The sequence below is a fragment of the Trifolium pratense genome, linkage group LG4 (genome assembly GCF_020283565.1).
Source record: "Trifolium pratense cultivar HEN17-A07 linkage group LG4, ARS_RC_1.1, whole genome shotgun sequence".
Lineage (NCBI taxonomy): Eukaryota > Viridiplantae > Streptophyta > Magnoliopsida > Fabales > Fabaceae > Trifolium > Trifolium pratense.
This window is the reverse complement of record NC_060062.1, coordinates 16571298-16586689: the sequence shown is the minus strand read 5'-3', so window position 1 is coordinate 16586689 and position 15392 is coordinate 16571298. Positions and strand designations below refer to the sequence as shown.

General features: G+C 33.9%; 1 long non-coding RNA gene across 1 annotated transcript; it reads right to left on the bottom strand.

Annotated features, from left to right (window-relative positions):
* Positions 1 to 14908: 14908 nt before the first annotated feature.
* LOC123919878 lies at positions 14909 to 15392 on the bottom strand. Its single transcript, XR_006813344.1, has 2 exons — positions 15236 to 15392; positions 14909 to 15132 (listed from the first exon to the last, which is right to left on the bottom strand). It is a non-coding gene; the product is annotated as an uncharacterized LOC123919878 (long non-coding RNA).

The window sequence follows — 15392 nt, the reverse complement described above, 5'->3', positions numbered from 1 at the left end:
AAAATAACTACAACAAATCATGGTTTTAGAAAATAACATAAGTATTTATACCTATGCACAAAAGATGAAAATGCAAGATAATGGAAAGAGAAATTGCACATACTAGTCCCACACTCGTGCGATGCACGGTGTTATGCGATATTTTATATTATAATAATGTTGAATTCACTTCTTTCAATCACATGCGCAATAACATCTAAAACAATTAAAATAGAAACATATTATTTAGATTAAAATATCAAGGGTAAATAGGGTTTTACCCCCTGCAAAATAGGCGAATTTTGCTTTACCCCCTACAAAATAATTTTTTTGGATTCCCTCCTATAAAATGAAGATTCTATGTTAAACCCCCCTAGTTGCACAACAAGGCAGATGACATGGCAGAATTTTGACGTGGCACGCATATGTGAAATTTATTATTATTTTTATTTATTATTTATGCCATTTCAGTTAATAGGTGTAATTTTTTTTAAACTAAACTTAAAAAATTAATAAAATCATAAAAACAAACCTAGACTTTTTTTTTTCCTTAAACAAAACTTAAAAAAAATAATCATAAATCTTAATCTTCAACAACTCTCTTAGCACCCCAAAATTTCAAATTGATGAACCCTAAATCTTCATCTTCAACAACAGTTATCTTCCTCAAACTCATTCCAATAAACCATTCCCAGAAATTCATCAAACCCATATTATTATTATTTTTGAAATCATCAAAATTTTATTAGATGGAACATAGAAATCCACTAGAATCTCTCATCATCAAATTCCCTTTAATCAAATCCTCAATCTCCACTTTCTCATTAATATCCTCAACAACATCATTCCCTTTAATCAATTTCATCACCATCACGTAGTGAAAAAAAAGGAAAGAAAAAACTCATCACCATCACCAACAAAGCAAACAAATCGCAAGGTGAAAAGGCTCCTCGCAAGCATATAGCAACAAAGGCTGCTCGTAAATCAACTCAGGCAAACGGTGGAGTAAAAAAGGCACACAGATTCAGATCCGAAAAAACCCACTTGGGTTGGTGCATTGGTATTGGCTTGGGACCTGGGAGTGTGCTCCTCTTGAGGTCTGAGGTTCGATTCTCTCTAACGCCAATTTGGGTGGGCTAATTTAGCTTCTTCAAAAAAAAGATTCAGATCCGAAAAGTTCCATTCCAACGCCTTGTTTGTGAAATCAATCAAGAATTGCGTCGAAGAATTTCTACAAGTGGAATAACGAAAGCAAGGGTTTTTCCTGAACCGATGGCGGCGTCGACGACGACGTCTTTGAAGCTACACAGTAAAGGAATGGTGGCGGCTTGAACAGGAGTACAAAATTCCAAGCCGGAGTGTGTGAGAGCTTGAAGAACGGATCGAAAAGTGGTGGTTTCATGTCGGAAAAACGAGTGGTGGTCAATGCTTTGTTAGGAATCCATGGTTGTGCAACCTTGTGGTAGAATGACGAAGAATGGAAGAAGAAATGTGTTGTGAAAAACGATACCAATAGCAAAGTATAATAGGGAATTAGAGAGGAGAAGAGGAACACAAGAATTGGTTATAACTGCTATTCTTTTACTTTCTCTTAAAAACAAGATTACAAGTTTACAAGAATAACAAATAACCTCTCTCACCCCTTATTAGGATTTGCCGCCCTTTTATGATGAGAGACTAGTATGCTATTTATAATAAAACCTAACATACTAACTAATGGGTTTTTTCAGCAAGGCCCATTACACAAGCCAACTTAATAAATTAGGGTTTAAACACTAAAACCTAATTTAACATGCTAACAACCCTAGCATCTTTGACACCTGCATGTTCGACCCATCTTCGACTACAACATGCACTCTTCGACACAAGCATGTGAGCAATCTTCGACGTCATGCTTAACCCTGTCGAACTGTCGAACCAAGAAGCTACCCTTCGACCACTAGAGTTCGATCCAATATCTCACAAATCTCCACCTTGGACCTAACTCTACAACGTCAAGGGAAAAACTAGCTTTCTTCATGCAGCTTTATCAACTGCATACAGTGGAAAAACTTGCAACTCGGCAATGTCTTGGTGATCATATCAGCAGCATTATCCTCAGTCGAAACCTTCAGCACTTGGACTTCTCCACGCTCGATTACTCCTCTGACGAAATGCAGCCTCACATCAATGTGCTTAGTTCGCTCATGATAGGCTGAATTCTTCGACAGGTGTATTGCACTTTGACTATCACATTTAACAGTGATACCTCGACCTTGAAGTTTCAGCTCCTTCGCAAAACCTTCAAGCCACAATGCTTCTTTCACAGCTTCAGTTAAGGCAATATACTCCGCTTCAGTGGTTGATAGAGCAACAACCTTCTGAAGTGTTGCTTTCCAACTAATTGCTGTGCCAAACATAGTGAAAACATATCCAGAAATAGATTTCCTGGAATCCATACAACCTGCATAATCAGAGTCGACATATCCTTCGATTACTGCTTTACTATCTTCACCTAAGGCTCCACCATAAATTAAGACTCTGTTCAGAGACCCATTTATGTACCTTAAAATCCACTTCAATGCTTGCCAGTGAGCCTTTCCAGGATTCGCCATGTACCTGCTTACAAGACTTACTGCATATGCTATGTCGGGTCTAGTACAAACCATAGCATACATCAGAGAACCAACTATATTAGCATATGGGATGCTATTCATATAGGCTCTTTCGACATCAGTACTGGGACACTGATCAATACTCAGCTTGAATTGAGGGTTTGTTGGAGTCACAACTGGCTTCGAATTCGACATACCAAACTTTTCGAGAATCTTTCGTAGATATGCCTCTTGAGATAAGCATAACTTCGACTTCTTTCTATCTCTTCGAATGTCAATTCCAAGAATCCTGGAAGCAGCTCCCAGATCCTTCATATCGAACTCCTTATTGAGTTCAGCCTTCACCCTCGTCACATCTTCAACATTGTTGCTTGCTATGAGAATATCATCCACATAAAGCAACAAAATAACAAATGAATTACCAGGTCGAAATCTGAAGTAAACGCAGTGGTCGAACTGACTTCTAATGAAACTTATGCGTGCCATGAACTTGTCGAATCTCCTATTCCACTGTCGAGGAGATTGTTTCAGCCCATACAAAGATCTCTTTAACTTACACACATAATCTTCCTTCCCCCTTTCGACATACCCTTCTGGTTGCCTCATCAGGATCGTTTCATCTAGATCACCATACAAGAACGCAGTCTTCACATCCATCTGTTCCAGTTCAAGATCGAACTGTGCCACCATGGCAAGCAACATTCGAATGGACCTATGCTTCACAACTGGAGAAAACACATCATTGAAGTCGACACCTTCTTTCTGAGTGAAACCCCTTGCAACTAACCTTGCCTTGTATCTTTTCGACGTCACTCCTTCGATTCCTTCCTTAACTTTGAAAATCCATTTACAGCTGACTAACCTTGCCCCAGCAGGTTTCTTGATCAGTTCCCAAGTATGATTATCATGAAGAGATTTTATCTCATCATCCATGGCCTTCAGCCATTCAGTCTTATTTCGACTCCTCATAACTTCCTTATAGTCTCTAGGTTCTTCGTCTAGAACCTCACTTGCAGAGATTAAGGCATAAGCTATAAGATCTGCATACCCAAGTCTCTGAGGTGCCTTGATGACTCTTCTCGACCTATCTCTCGATAGTAGGTAGTCATCGTCAGTTTCCTCAACTTCCTCAGCATTTTCAGCTTCTTCTTCGACTTCATCAGGGATATGCAATTCAGCATCAACATGCTCCACCTCAACAGGAATCTCTACCTGTTCCAGCTCTTCGTCAGATGTTTCTGTACTTCGACCAACATCAACAATTTTCTTAAAAGCCATTTCAGCTTCATTGAAAACTACATCTCGACTGGTGATACACCTCTTGTGACCTGGCTCTAGGCACCATAGCCTATAAGCTTTGACTCCTTCAGGGTATCCCATGAACATGCATTTCAGAGCTCTAGGTTCGACCTTGTCTTGCCTAATGTGAGCATAGGCTACACAGCCAAATACTCTCAGTTTGTCGAGATCTGGTGGATGTCCCGACCAAACTTCTTCAGGTGTCTTCATATCTAACGCTGTCGAAGGACATCTGTTTATCAGATATGTTGCTGTCGAAACAGCTTCAGCCCAGAACACCTTCTTTAACCCCGCACTAGTCAACATGCATCTAACTCTCTCCAAAATAGTTCGATTAAACCTTTCAGCCAAACCATTTTGTTGTGGAGTACCTGCAGTGGTTCTGTGCCTTGCAATACCAGAGGCAGCACAGAAAATGTCGAATGCCTCATTGCAAAATTCAAGGCCATTGTCGGTTCTCAACCTCTTGACCTTCCTGCCAGTCTGATTTTCAACCAGAGTCTTCCAACTTTTGAAATTCTCAAAAGTTTCATCCTTAGTCTTCTGGATGAATACCCATAATTTTCTGGAATAATCATCTACTATGGATAGAAAATACCTTGCTCCTGAATGTGACGGACACCTTGCAGGCCCCCAAAGATCAGCATGGATGTAATCAAGGGATCCATGTGTTCTTTGTTTGCCTTTGTTGAACTTCACTCTGCAAGATTTTCCAAATACACAGGGTTCACAAAACTTCAGCTTTTCGATTTTGTCTCCACCAAGCAGATTTTGTTTCCCTAATTCGACCAGACCCCTTTCACTGACATGGCCCAATCTCATGTGCCAGATTTCTGTCTTCGACAAAGGTTTCGTGGATACAACATTTGTCGAACCACTTACAACTTCAGCCTCAAGGGTATACAAGCCTTGTTTCTTCACGCCTCTCAAGACTTCCTTCGAGCCCTTCATGACTCTTAGAATACTTTTCTCTCCTTGGAAAACATATCCTTTCTTGTCGAATTCACCAAGAGAAAGCAGATTTCTCTTCAAGTCAGGAACATACCTGACTTCAGTCAACAACCTTATTGACTCATCATGGAGCTTGAATCTCACAGATCCAACACCTGCAATCTTGCAAGCCTTATTGTTTCCCAGCAATACTGATCCACCATCTTGATCACATAATTCCTCGAACAAGTCTTTGTTTGGAGTCATGTGCCAAGTGCAACCTGAATCCATAATCCACTCTTTTCTCGAGTCACTGCTTGAAACTACAAGGACATCAGATGATTCAAAATCATCTTGAACAATGGCTGCATTGCCATTACCTCCATGATCTTTCAGGCGTTCAGGGCACACCTTTCTTGTGTGACCTTCCTTCTTACAATGATAGCATCGAATGCCAGATACTTCATCACTGTAGGACTTCGACTGGCTTTTGCCCTTCTTGTCGAATTTACCATTCTTTCGCAAGAATTTTCCTTTAACGGCCAAACCTTCACCAACAGTCGAAGGTTTATGCTCCTTTCGTTCATTCAAGTCTTTAGAATACAAGGCTGATTGAACTTCTTCAAACGTCAGGGACTCCCTTCCATACAAGAGAGTTTCTTTGAAGTGAGCATGTGATCGAGGCAAAGCGCACAATAGTAACAGCGCTTGATCTTCATCATCAATCTTTACATCGATATTTTCAAGATCAAGAATCAGCTTGTTGAACATGTCCAGCTGCTCAGCCAACACTTTGTCTTCAACCATCTTGAATGAATACAAAGCCTGCTTCAGGTAGAGTCGATTTACCAGCGATTTGGTCATATACAAACTTTCAAGTTTCGCCCATAATCCTGATGCCGTCGTCTCCTTTGATACCTGTCGTAGAACCTTATCACCAAGGCTCAACAGAATTGCGCTGTGTGCTTTCTCGATCATATTCGTCTTCTCTGCCGCCGTCAGTTCTGCATTCATGGCTGCCTCTCCCTTCAACGCTTCCAAACAACCCTGTTGAACCAGTAGGGCTTTCATCTTCAAGCGCCACAGACCGAAATCATTCACTCCGGTGAACTTTTCAATCTCATACTTTGTTGAAGGCATCTTATTCACGCTCACCGCACCAATTTGTTGTGAAAAACGATACCAATAGCAAAGTATAATAGGGAATTAGAGAGGAGAAGAGGAACACAAGAATTGGTTATAACTGCTATTCTTTTACTTTCTCTTAAAAACAAGATTACAAGTTTACAAGAATAACAAATAACCTCTCTCACCCCTTATTAGGATTTGCCGCCCTTTTATGATGAGAGACTAGTATGCTATTTATAATAAAACCTAACATACTAACTAATGGGTTTTTTCAGCAAGGCCCATTACACAAGCCAACTTAATAAATTAGGGTTTAAACACTAAAACCTAATTTAACATGCTAACAACCCTAGCATCTTTGACACCTGCATGTTCGACCCATCTTCGACTACAACATGCACTCTTCGACACAAGCATGTGAGCAATCTTCGACGTCATGCTTAACCCTGTCGAACTGTCGAACCAAGAAGCTACCCTTCGACCACTAGAGTTCGATCCAATATCTCACAAAATGATTTTTATTTTTGAAATAAGAAGAGATGAATTTTAATAATGTGATTTTTCTTTTAAAAAAATGAATAGATAATTAATCCATGTGTCACTTTAAGTTACATGGCAATTCCTTCAAAAAAAAAAACCATATGGCATTTAAAAAATAAATAAAAATAATAATAAATTTCACGTATGCGTGCCCCGTCAAGATTCTGTCATGTCATCTGCCTTGTTGTGCAACTAGGGGGGTTTAACATAGAATCTTCATTTTATAGGGGGGAATCTAAAAAAATTATTTTGCAGGGGGTAAAGCAAAATTCGCCTATTTTGCAGGGGGGTAAAACCCTATTTACCCAAATATCAATCAATATATGAGATTTAAATTAAAACGAAAGCTAATAATCATTACCAACTATTTTTTCTTCTTCAGTTGAATTCAAAATATCTTGGAATGTCATAAAATCAAAATGGTTCAATGGAATGTGTGGAGCATCGATCTTGGTAAATGTAGTAGTGTGCGATGCACGGACATTATGCGTTGTTTTATAATGAAGCGTCAAAAAATTATTTGTATAAATAGTAAATTAATAATTGAAACAATAGATGTTATCAAAATAATATTTGCAATAAAACTTAATTACAAATATGAACAATATGAATTATATTTGTAATTGCATTTCAAACAATTTATTTGTAGTGTTTCGTAAATATCATGCAAAGTCCCACTACATAAATATCATAAATTAGACAATAAGAATGCTAAGAAAAGAAATAAATATTGAATATTAAAAGGAAAGAAATGAAGAAATAAGGATGAGAAAGAGGGTTGGGTAGAAGGATTATACAATGATTATGATAAAGTGTTAAAATAGAATAAAGAGCATCAAAATCTATATATACTTGCAAAATCAACAATATAGTCTCACTCGTTAAATACAAAGAAAAAGAAAGATACAATAAAATCATAAAATCTCAGAAACATATCATTCTTCTACAACACTAATAACCGTTCCAAATAGAAATTTCACATGCCCATATATGTATGAGGAAGGATATAAGACACATATATATTATAAAATAATTAATTCACAAAACTGTTTTTATTATAGTGGGAATGTCAATCAAAAGGCTTGACACTAAAAAAATATTAAAAGAGGTGATTGTTTCACTTATTATCCACAAAAAGAAATGATTTAATGACTATGATTGATTAATACAATTTGGGTTAGGATTAGTGGTAGGAGAACTATCTATGATTTATATATATAGATTTTTTGAAGAAATGATTTATATATATAGATGTTAGTTGTTAGTATTACAATGTTATGTTAATTTTTTTTTTCTTTACCAGGACTTGAACTATGGACCTCCCGTTCCTTAACCCGCATGTGTATCTCTTTAACTCACTCAATCGATCGATCACTTAACTTTAATAAAGATCTTTCATAAAAATCTTGATAATTATCAAAATTCATTTTTATTTTTATAAAATTAGTAAAAGACACGCGCAATCCGTTGTGAATTTTATATATTTATAATACAATTCGTAATTGATATATAATTTTGATATATAATCTGTGTTGACAATACTCCATTCACTGAACTATATAGCGTGTGTTTGGTTCTGCGGCGGAGAGAATTGATTTTGGGAGAATTGATTTTGTAAAATTGATTCTGGTCAAAATTGATTTTAAGCTGAAGTGGTTTATGTTTGGATATATTCATGAAAAAGTGAGTTGAACAAAAAAATTTGAGTGTAAAAATCAATTCTAGAATCAGAAGCTACGATTTCTAGCTTCAAGTAGAATCAATTCTGGAGGCAGAATCAATTCTACTTTTGAGAAACCAAACAAGTCAGAATCAATTCTACACGTCCAGAATCAATTCTGGATGTTCCAGAATTGAAACCAAACATACACATAGACTTCTGGTTAGTGCTCGTGAGGTTTAACTAGAGGTTGAATGAAAGTATAATTTACACGTATAATTATATAGCGGTGTTATATCTTCTATCAGCAAACAAGGTAAAAATGCATGTACATTTTTGTATTGTCACAAAAATTATACGAATAAAAATTGATCTAACCTGTTGATCAGAATAAGAGATGATTGGTCCGTTGAGCAATTTATCCACTGGAAGAGGGGTTTGTACCTGCAGGTGCTCCGATACTTAAGTCAGCAAAGAGTACAAGAGATACTAGAGAGTGAAGAGAGAGAGAGAGAGAGTGAAGAATAGAATACCTGGCTCTCCTGTATATTAGAACTTATATAGTTGTCCCGGCTCTGGGCCAAAGGATGGTCTAATGGGCTGGAATGAACCGGCCCAATAGACTCAACTACCAAGATACTCCCTGTATCGTAGGGAAGGCGGTTATTCGCCCATATTTTGGTGGAAGTTGTTCCGCTATTAGTGGATAACGGATAGACTCCCTGGATGAAGTCGTGGCTGGATAAGATAGCATGTTTTTATCATGCTATGAACCCGTTAAGTCGAGGAAGACACGTCATGGACTGACGTGTCGGGGAGACCTCCTCTTATTAGGTTGTGCCCCAAATTTCAGGTAGGAGAGTAATTGGGCTAGCTCTTGGCCCAGTCCAGAATAGAAATGAAAATTTAAAAGTTTATTTTGAAGTACAAACATTGTGAAATACAAATAACATTATATGACGCGATGTAACATTATTATTTTCAAACTTAATTAATGGTGCTCACATAAATTCTCAATACACCTAGAAAGATAAAACAATTTTATCGGACAATCCTCGTCGGTTAAGCAAATAAGATCGGTTTTGATAGGACTCTCACCTGCATTGTCAAATAACAAAAATAGAACGTTGCTAAAACGTAATAAAATATTTTCTATGAGATAAATCATAAAATTTTAAAAAGTTGTATAAATGACTTACTTGTACTGGTTACAATAAGAAACAGGGAGAAAAAGATGATCAAAACATATGCAAACATGAGATATTATTCTCCTTTGCTTGAAATAAACATAAGTTTCTTTATCGCTTTATAAGTTCAAATTTCATGCTTTTTTAACTTAAATTAAATAATTTTTAGCACTTAAAAATCGCAGAAAGCCATTTATAAAATTAAAGTTAATATTGTTAAATCTCTCTAATTAATATGTCGCGTGTATCTCTTTAGCACATCCAATTCATTACTTAATTAACCTTAGTAAAGATCTCACATAAAAACCTTAATTATTATCAAAGTTCATTTATTTTTAATAAAACTTCATTATATAATTTTTGTTATGTTTAACCTTTTGTAGTAGATTGGGACAAAAGCTCAAACGAGACAAAAAACACTAACTAATGATGAAAAAAATTAGTTTATTTATAACATATGCATCACTTAGCCTTAGTAAAGATCTCACATAAAAAACCTTAATTATTATCAAATTTTATTCATTCTTTTAATAAAACATCCGTCAATTATTTGCACAACACTCAGTTGCGTATTTCAATATAATAAATTTTTTAAAACTAATGAATATTTTCAAAATGTTACCATTAATTTAATTAGTATTTCAATAAAATATTTGTTTGTTTTAAATGCAAAAATCAGTTAAATATATATTTGCACCGCACTAGTTAAAGATTAGCGTACTTAATTTTTTGGATGATATATTATTGATGATAATAAGAACTTAAAATCATTAACGTTTTAATAATGGCATGTCACGAAAGAAAGTCACTTGAAACATGTTACGTGAATTTTTATAAAATGATAGAAATTTAAATTGAAAATAGAAAATTCAGAGGGATTAAAGTTCAAAAGAAATTTTTAAAAAAACCAAAAATAAAAGTTGTTTTTTTTTTTTTTTTTTCCCAAAAGAGGAGTAGCAAAGTGCTAATTATAAAAGAAGTTTAAAGGATACACACCGCAAATTAATTTTACTGTAATGTGCAATAAGAATGATTTAATCTTTTATGTTATATACATTTAAAGTTATATCGGTATGATAATATTAAGGGTAATGTTAAGGAGTTTCCATGTTAAGCATATTGGTTGTTGGTTTAGACAATGACCGTGGTTTTTTCTCCGGTTTTGGAGTTTTCATGTTATATTCTTGTGTTGTGATTGTGTTCTTTTATTTTCTCTATACCCGTTATTTTCCAACAAAAATGTGGTTGATACAGTGGTTTGAAAGAGAGGAAATGCACCTGCAATTGTTAGCACTCCAATATGCTCAAGTCAGTATTTGAAAGAGAGGAAATGTTAAGTAAATTGGGTGAATAATGCACATCTTAGGTGTTGTGAATTTGAAGAAACCACACCAATAAATCCTTTAGTGTGTGGAGCAAACAAATAAGTAACCAAACAAAATGGAATAAACAATTAATCACACAAAAGCTAAAACTATGAAAGTGATAAAGAACACAAAAATTTGTTTGTCCAGTTCGGTAGAAAACTTGATTACAATGAGATTCACCACAAAGAGTTACAAGAAATAGATTTTTCCTATTTCTACTTTTCCCAAATCTCTTCCATTGACCAAGAGATTTCAATCAATAAGTGTTAACAATGTGTTACAAATCACTTCCCCAACCTTAGAGATAACCCAAAGAAACCCTCTTACATCCAAGAAAAACCCTAAAAACTTCATACTCTCATAAAAAACGCAGCAGAAAAACAGAACTTTATATATGGTTGCGCAGGTTGCACCTCACGCAGACCTACCGCGCCTCGTGCAGCCACCAGCAAGACACCACCATCCTGCTTCTTTTCATTGCACCTGACGCAAGGGGGTCTGCGCCTAGCGCAGAGGCGAGCCCCCAAACCTGTTCCTGCATCATTTTCAAAGACAAATTCCAACATTATGGTTTAGAGATATGCGTGTATTTATAGGTCAAATTTTGCATAAGTGGGGCTGAGATTAGTACAATTTTAGTACTATGTTGAATTCTGATTGGTCAATGCCATGTGCTATAGGGAACATGGTAGCATGTATTGAAGCTTTGCGCCTTTAGGCTTCAAGTTTATTGAACTTTTATCCAATCCGGAACACTTTCAGTCACCCTTTTCAACCGCTTCGCTAATACAATGTAAAAGCTTGTCCATACAAATCACAAAAAGTAAGGTGAGATGGGATTTCCTTGTCTCAATTACCCTTTCAAAGGCGGAAAATAATCCGCACGAGAGACATTCCAAAGCACATTTGTATTGACATATTTTATTAAAAGGTGAGATCACCAGATGTGAAGAAGATGAATCAATATTGTATCAGTCACGCTTCCTTGTTTATTTGTTTTTTATTATTTATTTATAATTAAAACAGATAATTAATTCTAATGTTTTAATCTCAACCATTTGAAAAATTCCTGACCAGGATTTGAACACATGACCTTTTTAGTTATATTTTTTTATTACATTTACGAGTAAGACAGATCAATTAATTTGATATATTTTTGTAACCAACATATAATCAATATATGAGTTAAATGCCCAATTGCAAACACAAAACCCCATTTAATTTGTTACTTCTCCCACTTTTTTTTTTATCTAAAAACTCCGACATTTTTTTTTCATTTTATCTACAAATTCAATTTTTTGTATGTAACCTAAATTCAAATTACCTCACTTTATTTGTTGCTTCTCCCATATTTTTTTTATCTACAAAACCAAATATTTTTTTATGTAACGCAAATTCAAATTATCTCACTTTATTTGTTACTTCTCCTACGTTTTTGTTTTATTTATTACTTTCCTACGTTTTTTTTTTATCTACAAAACCAAATATTTTTGTATGTAGCACAGATTCAAATTATTTTTATACAAATTCAATGTTTTTATTAAATAAAAATCAATTATTAAAATCACATCAATTTATTCTATATATATATATATATATATATATATATATATATATATATATATATATATATATATATATATATATATATATATATATATATATATATATATATATATATATCGTCTTATATCATCTGTCTTTCATCTATATATAAATTAGTTTTCACGTATTTTGTGTTTCCATTGCCAACACGGCTCATCAAAATATCGAAACTCAACTTATGCTATGTTGTTTAAGAGGTTTTTATTGCTTTATTCTCTCTTGTATATGTTCTAACTATTCATTCTCGCTGTATTTTATATTTATTGACTTTATTTCATTTTTTTATTAAACAAATAGCACCATTGGTTCCAAATCCAATAACTGACTTAGAAAAGTATGTTAATCATTGTCAAATCAAATATCGAACTTATTTTGTTGAATTTCACCTTGATGAAGTAAGTATACCTATTATTTCAAATGAATGTATTTGATTGTATTTGATCATTTCACATTGGTAACGATTTAACACTTTTATTGATTTTATTTTAGGGCGCAGTCATGTTACCACAAATGTTTTCATCGGATTTTCATGACAACGTAAATCGTTATGCTACACTAATTGATCCAAACGAAAATCAATTTGATGTTTTAGTTGAAAAAATTAACGGCAATATATATTTAACACATGGATGGTCTACGTTGCGTGATTTCTATAATATCCAGTTTGGCGCTTGGGTGATTTTGTTATACACTAGGATAAGTCAGTTTGGACTGATTTTGAAGGACATATTTGATTGTGTTATTCATCCTCCTAAGTTCACTCCTCATATGAAATTTAATTTGGATAAATTTAATGTTCCATCATATTTTTCTGATGATCTGGCAGAATCAACTGACCATCTATCGTTTTCTCACAATGGCTCCAATTTTGCGTTAAAATTCGGGAACATATGTCATTGAAGGAAGAGTGATATCCGGCAGCAATTGGTGAGAAAGTTTTTATTCCTAGATTATCATTGACTCCTTCAGATAAAAGAATCTCTTTTAAGTTTAAACATAAACATTTTCATTCGTTGTTTCGTTTGTTATGACTATCAACAAGAGTCAGAGTCAGTCACTTAAACATATTGATGTATATCTTCTACAGTCAATTTTCTCCCATATGGGCAACTATATGTTGCAGTAACATAGAGTAACTTCAAGGAAAGACTTGAAAAAATTGATAACTGATGAAAAAGGGGAAGATACAAACGAAATTGAAAATGTGGTTTATAAAGAAGTTTTCCATAATGTTTAGTAGTTAATTTATAAATTATTTATCTATATCTATTTTTATATTGAATATTATTATTTTTATCATCACTATATTTTGAGTTTTTTTTTTTAAATTATCATTATATTTTTTTAATATCATATATGATAGTGTACAAAACCCGTAGGATAGCACGGGTCGGTGTATAGTATGAATCTAAAAAGGGTAAAGTGGAAATTGAAGATTGTTTAAGTTGAGCATAATCCTTAAGAATTTTGTAAAAAACATGGATAATGAATATGACTCTAAAATTTGAACGTTTCCATTTAACAATCATATGCATTCATTAGTCTAATAACCAAAAATGTAAATATCAACTATCCGTGTAACAATCATATATACAAAGCTAATAATTCCACGAACTAACTCAGGTTGTCACAAATATACAATCCTCTATTGAGATTTAAGTTCGTACTCATCAATGCTTCAACGTGCAGTAAGAAATTGATTGACATTCTCGTAATTAGTCTAATGACTAAAAATTTATCTCTTAAGATAGATAAGTGAGAAATTTGGAGTTCGAATTTTAACACTACATATATATATATAATGTAATATCATACTAATTGATTGACAACCTCATAATTTCCGTTTTAAATAATTTTAATCACGAGTTTAGTATTTGTTATTATAATATATTGCAATTTTTTTTTTCTTTCACCTTAATTTTATCACTTTAAATTAAGATATCCATGTTTGTTTATCATGATTGTACCTTTGAGTTTTTGCCCTGTCTCCCAAAATTAAGATATCTGTGGTTGTTTTAGAGTGTCAATTTTGTAGTGACGTACAAATAATGAGTTTTGATTCCCTTAAACATATGATTAGGGGTTCGATTTTTGGTTCATACGTATGGAGAAAATTTGATTGGAAAGGGGAGAACCCACCTTATATACCACATAGATTTTCCGACAAACTTCATACTAATATCATACATAATAACCCAATAAATAATTTTTGCAGTGACGTTGCTTGCGATATATCTTCGGTGAACAAACTAAGGTAAAAAAAATACTTGTATATAACTCTTGAGATTGTCACATAAATTTGAAGGCCATACAAATTGAAATCAAATTTTGAAGGTTTAACTAAACATTTGGTCTCTTACGTTTATTTTATGTTTCAATTTGTTCCCTTACGTTTAAAAAGTATCAATTTGGTCCCTTACGTTTCCATTAGGTTTGTCACATGCGGCAGTCAATTCGCATATGTGGACTGACACGTGGACACTTTGACACAGTGACACATGTATAGTTCAAACGGTGTTAATGACAAAATTGACGGAAATGACTAAATTGAAACCTAATGGAAACGTAAGAGACCAAATTGATTCTTTTTAAACGTAAGGACCAAATTGAAACCTAAAATAAACGTAAGGGACCAAATATGTAGTTAAGCCTTTTTGAAAGTATTTAAAGTACAAACTTTATTATGAAAATAAATTACACGATGCGATGTAAACTTAATCAATGGTATTCACATAATTTCTGAACACACCAAGCAAAAAGATAATATAACTTTATTGGACAATCCTTGTCCTTTTCGCATTCATGTTTAGTCTTGAGAGGAGTTCCACTAAAAGGAGTTTCACCTGCATTGTCATATAATAAGAAATGAATGTTTCTAAAATGTGATAAAATATTTTCTATAAGATAAATTGATTTTTTTTTTAAAATGGTATAAAAATGACATACTTGTACTTGTTCCAACAAGAAATAGAGAAAAAAAGATGATCAAAGCATAAGTAAACATGAGAATTTGAGCCATATTATTTCTCCTTTGCTTGTAGTAAACATAATTTTTTTGATTGCTTTATAAGTACAAATTTGATATTTTTTAGCACTTTAGAAT